We start from the raw sequence: 9492 nt of genomic DNA on the forward strand, positions 1-9492 counted from the left end.
ATGGTTGCAGAGAGTTGGACAGGACTGAATCGACTTAGCACACATGAATGCTTTGATCAGCCTAACTGGTCAGCAAAGGTCACTCTAATTTTGCAAGTTAGGCAACTGAAATTGTAACCTGATTATCAATCAGGGGGCGAAAAGGAAAGAGACGTCACACTCCAACAGAGCAGTTGAAGAGGATCACAAGAAGGGACTATCTGTAGGGGGTGGACGGGTAAGGGAAACCAACAGGAAGAATGCTGTAGCATGAGGGTGGTGGAGAGCTTACTAGCTCTAGGCCTGGAGGGGAATGGGAGGACCATATTCCAGAAGAGTAGAGGGGTCGGTAGCAGGGTCTGTAGCCAACCCACGGAGACCCTCCAGGAAGGGATTCCACCTCAGAGTCCCCTACCCTCCAATCTCCGGCTGACGCCTCCCCCTGGCAGGGCCCAACCAGAGCCGTAAGGTAAAGGACTCCACGGCTGCATTTTATACAAAGTGTCTCCCAGGGCGGACCAGGGGCAGAGTGGGTCTGGAGGGGCAAGTAGAGGGCTCCAGTACCCCCAGAAAAGCAACATGAGAAAAAGGGAGCTCAGCCTGGTCCTCTGTGGTGGCCCAGATGGGTGGGAAGAGGGCTGGCTGGGAAGGGGATCCAGGAGGGAGGGGCACAGGGATGCGTGTGGCTGACCCACTTCGCTGCTCAGCAGACACCAGCACAGCTCTGTACAGCGACTATGCCCCAATTTTAAAAAGGAAAATAAGAATAACAGCAGAGAAAATAAAGGTGAAAATTTAGATATATGACAGTGGCATTTTTGCAACAAAGTTTTGTGTGCTGTATATTGAAAATTTTGTACACATTGCATTTATGTATGTCAGATTTTTTAAATATTTAAGGCATTTTATACTATCTCTAATGTATTGTTTGTAGATTATAAGATAAAGTCAAGCATGTACCCGCTGATACTTTTTAAGTTGACCTGTCTTTATACTTAGAAATGTCTCTTAACAGTAGGCTTCCCTGGTGGCTCAGATGGTAAAGACTCTCCTGCAATGCAGGATCCCTGGGTCAGGAGGATCCCCTGGAGAAGGAAATGGCAATCCACTCCAGTATTCTTGCCTGGAGAATTCCATGGACAGAGGAGCCTAGTGGGCTACCGTCCAAGAGGTTGCAGAGTTGGACAAAATTTAGCAATTAAAGCAGCAGCATACTAGCTCATAATTTGGCTCATAATTTTCATCAAGTTTTCATTTGGAATAGTTTAACTGATTGAGATCACTGTTGAAATGTTTGGGGAACTCTTGTTTGTGAAATTCATGTTTTTGATATAATAATCATCTAGAAAGAATGTGACTATTTAGATAATTGTTAACTTTAAAAAAACAAATAATTTAACGTGCATTCTTATCGGTATACAAGAATCCCTAGGACATTAAAATTTTTAAATGGGGTTAGTGCAATGTCATTATAAGCCAAGAAGGAGGTAAGTGTCAGGTGACCTTGAAAATCTCCTTTCCCAAGTTCATAGCTGATTCTGTCCTGGGTTGGCTTTCAGAGCCCAGTTCCAGAGCCCAGTTTTTTAACCTGAGGTCTTATACAAGTTGTTCTTAGAAGCACTGGGGCTTTCAAGAGCTTCACAGGGAATAAAAAGACAAATAATCCAATTTAAACATGGGCAAAAATTCTGAACAGACATTCCTCCAAAGAAGAAACACAGATAGCCAAGATGCACATGGAAAGTTGCTCAATATCATTAACCATCAGAGCAATACCATCCAAACCACAGTGAGGTACCACTTCACATCCAATAGGATGGCCATAATTTAAAAGACAGATAATAACAAGTGTTGGCAAGGATGTGGAAAAATCAGAACTCCTGTTCCCTGCTGTTAGGATTGTAAAATGGTGCAGCCACTTCAGAGAAGAGTCCGGTTGTTCCCTAAACAGAATTACCGTTTGACTCAGCAGTTCCACCTTTAGAGATACACCCAAGAGAAAGGAAGACGTGTGCCAATATAAAACTTTTACTCTTGCTATTCAAAAAAAAAGGAAGGCAGCTAGTAGTTGATGCTCCGGGTATGCTAGGGTTATCTATGACCTCGCTTGCTCCTCACCACCAGCCTCAGATGGGTGCATTTCACAGATGAGTAAACTGAGGTTTGGTCCTTCCATTTCTGTGTATTGCTAGTGTTCCTTAGAATCTTGGACTCTCGGTGCTGGATGGAGTGTTAGACATGGCCTAGTCAAATCCCCCTCACTTTATATATGAAGAACCTAAGACTTACAGAGTCAAGGATGTGGCCAAAATGTTGGAGTCATCCTTTCCTCCTCTAGTTGTCTCTCACTCTTAAATACAGTCCATCGCCAAGACTTGTATGGCTCACCTTCAAACTAGCCCAATGTGTAGCTTTTTGGGGGGAGGGAAGGGTGCTGTGCAGGGTCTTCGTTGCCTCTCGTGGGCTTTCTCATGTTGTAGCAAGTGCGGGCTACTCTTCATTGTGGTACTCAGCCTTCTCCTTAAGGTGACGTCTCTTGTTGGGCTCCTTATGATGGCTTCTCTTGTTGGGGGGCACGGGCTCTAGGGTGCCCAGAAGTTACAGCTTCAGTAGTTACAGCACGTGGGCTCAGTAACTGTGACTCCAGAGCACAGGCTCAGTAGCGATGATGCATGGGCTTAGCTGCCTGGAGGCATGTGGGATCTTCCCAGACCAGGGATTGAACCCATGTCCCCTGCACTGGCAGGCAGAATCTTAACCAGTGGTCCACCAGGAAAGGCTTTTTTTTTTTTTCCTTTTTTTGCTGCAATGTGCAGCAGTTCTGTCCACGATAATTGCTTCTACCCCAACCAGCCCTCCTTCAACCAATCACCTGGATTACTACAGGACCTTCTCAACAGGTTTCTTTACATCTTCTCCAGCCCACCACTCAAAACTGTAATCAACACACAGAAACCAGAGGGATCCTTTTGAGGCACAAGTTCATTCCTCTGTTGAAATCTCTAGAAGAGTATCCGTCTCACTAAAGACAAAACCCAAACCCTCCCCAGAGCCTGCAGGCCCTACAGACTACTTGCCTGGCTCCTTTCTTCTGCATGCCTCCTTCTCTGCACTCCAGCTCCTTCATCCTCCTTGCTGTGCCTGGGACATGCCAAGCACACGTATGTCTCAGAGCCTTCACACATGTTTCTCCCTCTGCCCAGAACATTCTCTGTTTACACAGCCGTCTCTTCGTGTCCTTGCATTTCTCTGCAGTGTCTCCTCTTTGGGGAGGTCTTCCTTATCTCTGCCCCTTATCTTGCTTGTTTCTTTCTCATAGCAGGCATCATCATTTGACCTTCAGCTCAGTTCAGTCGCTCAGTCATGTCCGACTCTTTGTGACCCCATGGACTGCAGCACGCCAGACCTCCCTGTCCATCACCAACTCCTGGAGCTTGTACATTATTTCAGTTCAGCTCAACAAATACTTGTGCACAGAGCTGTTTGTGTCCACATTAAACTGTAGGCTCTGGGAGGTCAGAGACTGTGTGTCTTGTTCGCTGCTAGATCCCCAGCCCTTAAAACAGTAAGCTTAGCATTATAGTTGAATCTGATGCACCACAGGCAATGTTTTTTCTTTCCTCCCCACTGAAGTGAAATTCACGTAACATAAAATTGACCTTGTGAAAGCGTACACTTGAGTTTCATTTAGTACATTCATAGTGTGGAGCAATCACCACCCGTATCAAGTTCCAAACCACTTTCATCACCCATACCTACCACCAATCGGCTTTCTGTCTCTACAGATTGGCTTATTCTGACTGGAATGTGTATAAATGGGGTTACACAATATGTGCCCTTTTATGTCTGGCTTCTTTCACTTAATGTGAAGAATAATATTCAATACACACACGCACACAGCATTTGTTCATTCACCCATTGATGAATATCTGGATAGTTTCAGGCAATGTTTTTTGCAGGGGGTCTGTAAAGATAAAACTAAGACAGGAGTTTAGTGCTTTCTAAGTAACGAAAGAATCTCGACCACAGTGAAGAATTAAAATAACACAACACTGGTTTGGCAGGTCAGTTAGTTTGGGCACAGATTAGAGTGGTAGGTTAAGTATGACAAGTATTTACCATATTTGGAGCAAATTCCACTTCCGAAAACAAACATACCTCATGTATTTGTCATCAAATACATTATATTTCTCCAGAAAGCCTCATTTCCTTTTTCATCTTAACTCTTGATAAACTTGAGAAGAGTTGGCATGGGAGAATGGATACACGTGTACGCATGGCTGAGTCCCTTTTCTGTTCACCTGAAACTGTCGCAACATCATTAATCAGCCCTACTGCAATACAGAATGAAACATTTAAAAAAATAAAATAGCCTCTAACCTTTATTGTATCTTGCTCTTCAATAGAGCAGTTGAAGGGTATAGTGTTTCTTATTACAGAAAATCGTAGCCTATTTCCTGATAAGGGCCCTTCAGAGACAATTTCTGCTTAAGTCACACTGGTGACGCTACAAGCAGCTATCTCTTTGCTGCTTCCAACTCAGGGAGTTCTTCTGGTTTCCCACCCCAACTCCCAGGACCACTTTGTTTTCTCTCCAGCATCTGTTCCTTGCTCTGCGCCTCCCTCCTCAGAGCTGCCTAGTCCCTTTCCTCTTACTCATCCTCTCCAACCTGCCGGACCATCTGGGTCCCCACGGTGCACAATTAAGCTCTGTTGGCAGCCTTCCTGTTTGCTGGCCACACTTGCCAAGGCCTTGCAAGCACAGGTCTTCCCTTTCCTCTCTCCACTCCATTTCTGGTACCAATTTTCCACCTTCCGGAAACACTGCAGTCCACAGACTCCTTAGGGGACTTTGCTCTTTATTCTGGGAAGTACAATACAAATGCTTCAGACTCAGGACTATCAAAGTTTTTCCTTCAAAGCCAATCACTTTATGCAGGTAAAGAGTGTCCTAAAAGATTGGAAACTTTGTACCTTTGACAGAAACTGAACTGCCTTTGCAATATATTTGGCTATATTCATCGTCACATCTGAGAATAATGAGATTTCCGATGGCATTTAAAATTCAATGCAGTAGGCTAATATTTTACTGGGACGAAAGAACTGCTAGTGGAAGAGGCTAGCCTGATATAGTAGGAAATTCTGAATATCCTATCGTCCCTAATAAGAAACTTTGAATCCACTAGATGCTGGGTTGGCCAAAAAGTTCGTTCAGATTTTCCATCACGTCTTACAGGGAAAAAAAAAACAAGCAAACTCTTTGCCCAACCCAATACAATACAATCACATGAAAAACTACAAAGATTGTGTTAGAAAATTCCATGAAAGGCACAGAGACTAAAAAAATATAATCACCTTAACTAGGCTGGGAAGAGCCTCAAAATTTCTTAAAGCAATGATTCTCCAAGTGTGCTTGTTGGACAGCAGCAATCACCTGAAAAACCTATCAGAAATGCAAACTCTCTGGTCCCAACCCAAGAGTACTGGATTAGAAGCTCTAGGGGAGAGACTTATAATTAAGTCTGTGTTCTGACAAGCCCTCTGGTGACTCTGAGGCACACAGAAGTTGGAGGACCTCTCCCTTAAGTGATGCATCAATTATTAATTTATTATGAACTTTGCAGATTTATGTATTGTTGTGACTTCTTATTTTGCAGAACTCAAAAAGTACCCATTGTGGTGGAGATAAGTGGATGTGAAACAGCAGCATCAGCAGAAGAGACTCTTTATGACAGCTGAGGTCTGTTCCCCTGCCCGTCTGGCAGGTTTGTGTTCTTTGTGGTTTAACAGTCTTAGAGACAAGACAGATCTGCTGCATTCTGAGTACAGACATTCTTCCTCCTGTTCAGTTCAGTTCAGTTCAGTCCCTCAGTCGTGTCTGACTCTTTGTGATCCCATGAATTGCAGCACGCCAGGCCTCCCTGTCCATCACCAACTCCCGGAGTTGACTCAAACCCATGTCCATCGAGTAAGTGTTGTCATCCAACCATCTCATCCTCTGTCATCCCCTTCTCCTCCCGCCTTCAATCTTTCCCAGCATCAAGGTCTTTTCCAATGAGTCAACTCTTCGCATCAGGTGGCCAAAGTACTGGAGTTTCAGATTCAGCATTAATCCTTCCAATGAACACCCAGGACTGATCTCCTTTAGGATGGACTGATTGGATCTCCTTGCAGTCCAAGGGACTCTCAAGAGTCTTCTCCAACATACACCCTCGGAAGCACAAGAGTAGAAATCTGTCCCTCCTCACCAGACTCTCTTAATGAGTCTCCAGAGAGAAAGGAGTGGGGCTTTTGGTAGAAGTAGAAATGGAGAAGGTGTCAGCTTTTGGTTCACATTATGATCTATCTTAATTGGATTCCCCCCCGAAGAAGATCCTAAGGTGATGATTGAGAGCATGTAGTTTCCTGGCAGGTAAAAAGACAAGAGCAGTGAGAACATGATACAGGGAAACGAAGATTTCCAATAAACCAGCTCTCAAAGTGGATGAGTAAATCTTAATGCCATGGAGAAGCTCAAGAAAATGGTGTACAACACGTTCCTCAGCAGTATCCTGTCTAAGGGGTTAGGGAGCTGGGGTATTTATACTCCCCATGCATCATTCCTGACAACTTCTAGGCTGAATCCAGCAAAGGTATAGGTGCTCTTGCCATTAGCAGATGCTGGCTGATATACACAGACAGGTAAAGGGATCTCAAAGGGTCATGCTTTACCAACAGCATCGGTATATGCAAGGCCAGGCAATGATGTCTGGTCCCAATTCTAAGGTGGAAAAATAGGACTCAGTCCCTGCTTAGGATGGAGTGCTATTTTAGTTTATTCCTGAAGCAGAAAATAAGCTTTGCAAATGATCAAAATAAAAAACAGGTGGGTACACATGGCTCTCCATGGCTTCCCTTATGAATCACTTTCATAATTTTGTGGTCTCAGCAGTTGCACTGAGATGAGCCAACTGTTGTGGATTCATAACCTTTTATTACCTCCAACCCAGACACAGCGTACTCTATTCAATAAGACATCAGTTATGATGCTCAAGAACCATTTTTAGTGCATTTTGAAAGGAAAAAAACAACTTTTGACCAGTTAAATATATTCCCAAAGATTACCAGACAATGAGAAAAGCTAGTGGCATAAAAGAGAAGTATAGAGATAAGCAAATAGAGCAAATTGACTCTTGACGAAACAAACTATCAGAACAGAAAAGAATGTCACAAAAACCCAAGTTCAAAAGATTCGAGATGCTTGTGGATCCATAAAACAAGAACAAGGTGCTATTTTAAAAAAAATCAGAATAATAAAGTGCTTTTGAACGTTAAACACACAATTGCAGAAATAAAAATTTCATTAGAAGTCAAATAAGTCCTCCAAAATCAAGCACAGAAGTACAAAGAATTTTTTAAAAAGACAGAATGAGCAGATTAAGAGACACCAAGGGTCAATGAAGAAAGTAAAATGTCCTAATAATAAGAAAACAGAGAAAATGGAGAGGAGAAAGTAGCTGAAAAACTACCAGTTCTGGATATTTATCAAGACACAGTCAGGACAGCGATCCTTGAGAGGAGAGAAACAACTGAGATAAGCTCTGTGATTGCCCAAGCTGATTTTCCAGACAGAACTGCCAGGCATCAGCACAAAGACGAGGAATAAGAACCCAAAGCCCCTATGGGTTGAAGAGGTGGAACTAGGAGCCCACAAAGACTGAGGCAGCTAGATTTCACAGGGCAGGATGACAGGGAGGAGAATTCTGACAGAGAAAAAGCTCCAGATATCTGCAAAGGGGCTCCCTCAAATGTTTGCCTAAGTACTGATCAGAGCATGTGTTATGAGAAAACTTGAGGCTATGGAAAGACCCACCCAAAGGAAGAGTGAGGTCAATACCTAGGGCTCATACAGAGCAGGGATAGTTCACCCACCAGAGCAGAAAACCTGATGACTCATGGGACTTCAGGCAGTCAGGCAAATTTAGGACATACCGAACACTTCCCCGCTCCCACCTAACAAAACCAAGCCTCAAAACAACCCAGCTCTTCCAAAATGCCTTAACTGCATCTCAGAAGAAAACTCAAGCATACTTATGGGAACACAGAAATTTCAAGCACCAAACAATATAAAATTTACAATATATGTCATCTGATCAAAAATGACTAGGCATGCAAAGAAGCAGGAAAATATAACCCATGATGAGGAGGAAAATCAGTTTTTAAAAAAGCATGAATAGTGTTAGTAGGTTGGAGCATTAAAACCATTCAAGGAAGAAGGAAGCATTCTTATGTTAAAAAAACAAGATGTGAGAGCAATACAAATTCAGACTCCTGATGACGAAAAATACAGTGTCTGAGATGAAAAATATACTAAATTAACATTAACAGCAGGTTAGACTCTGCAGAAAAAAAAGATCAGTGAACTTGATGACATAGCAACAGAAATTAACCAAAATGAGAGAGAGAGAGAGAGAAGATTGGGGAAAAAAGTGAAAAGAATATCAGTACACTCTGGCACGGCTTCAAGCAACCTAATACATGTGTGCTTAGAAAGAGAGGGCAGTAAAGAAAAAAAATCTTTGAAAAAAATCATGCCAAATAATTTCCCAGTCTTGACGGAAACTATGAACACACATAGATCTAGAAGCTCAACAAACTCTATTTCACTGAAGAGAGAGACACAGTTTTCAGATTGAAAGGGCCCAATGAATGATGTCAAGCAATCAAAGCGTCCAGGTAGTCCATTAGGGCAAGAGCCAAACTGAAAGTAACAAGCAAGCCTTAATTCTCCTGTGCTCCCTTTCCCCACAGCACTGCTCAGGCCAGCCAGGTTCCCGACCCAGGGATCGAACCCAGGTCTCCTGCACAGCGGGCGGATTCTCTACCATCTGAGCCACCAGGGAAGTCCCAGATACAGCGCCAACAGGAGGAATGTCTCACTGCCAAGGACCCCTGAACCAAGCAGGTCGGTGAGCAGGAGAAGGTCTGGGAGAGAAAAGGTACTGAATCAAAGCAGAGAAAAGGTGACTTTCCTGGTGGTCCAGGGGCTAAGACTCCACGCTCCCAATGCAGGCGGCCCAGCTTCAATGCCTGGTCAGGGAACTAGGTCCCACATGCCGCAACTCAGAGTTCCCATGCTGCAACTAAAGATCACGCATGTCACAACTAAAAAGACCCCACGTGCCGTAACTAACGAACCTGCACACCGACACAAAGGTCAAAGATCCTGTGTGTCGAAGCTAAGACCCAGCACAGCCAAATCAATCAAACAAACAAAAAAAGTAGACAAAAGTACCTCAGCTGAGACCTCTGAACAGACATGCCTAGAATGCAGATATGCCTAAGAACTCAGCTAGGCTTGCTGGAGGTGGGGGGCTGGTGTATGGAACTCAGCTTCCTTTTACTGAGGCTCCCCACCACCCCACCCCCCAAGCAAAGCTATATTCTTGCCTATGGTCTGGACTGAAAAGTCACACATAGGATTTTGACCTGGAAGCAGAATACTCAAATGGGACGCAGAGCGACTGAGAAATA

The 9492-nt window shown here is 43.8% G+C and overlaps 1 long non-coding RNA gene across 1 annotated transcript; it reads right to left on the minus strand.

Annotated features, from left to right (window-relative positions):
* Window positions 1-1991: 1991 nt before the first annotated feature.
* On the minus strand, window positions 1992-9146 carry LOC139031069 (uncharacterized). The gene is made up of 2 exons (XR_011483505.1): window positions 5335-9146; window positions 1992-4286 (listed from the first exon to the last, which is right to left on the minus strand). It is a non-coding gene; the product is annotated as an uncharacterized lncRNA (long non-coding RNA).
* Window positions 9147-9492: the final 346 nt, after the last annotated feature.

The sequence above is a fragment of the Odocoileus virginianus genome, chromosome 25, assembly GCF_023699985.2.
Source record: "Odocoileus virginianus isolate 20LAN1187 ecotype Illinois chromosome 25, Ovbor_1.2, whole genome shotgun sequence".
Classification (NCBI taxonomy): Eukaryota; Metazoa; Chordata; class Mammalia; order Artiodactyla; family Cervidae; genus Odocoileus; species Odocoileus virginianus.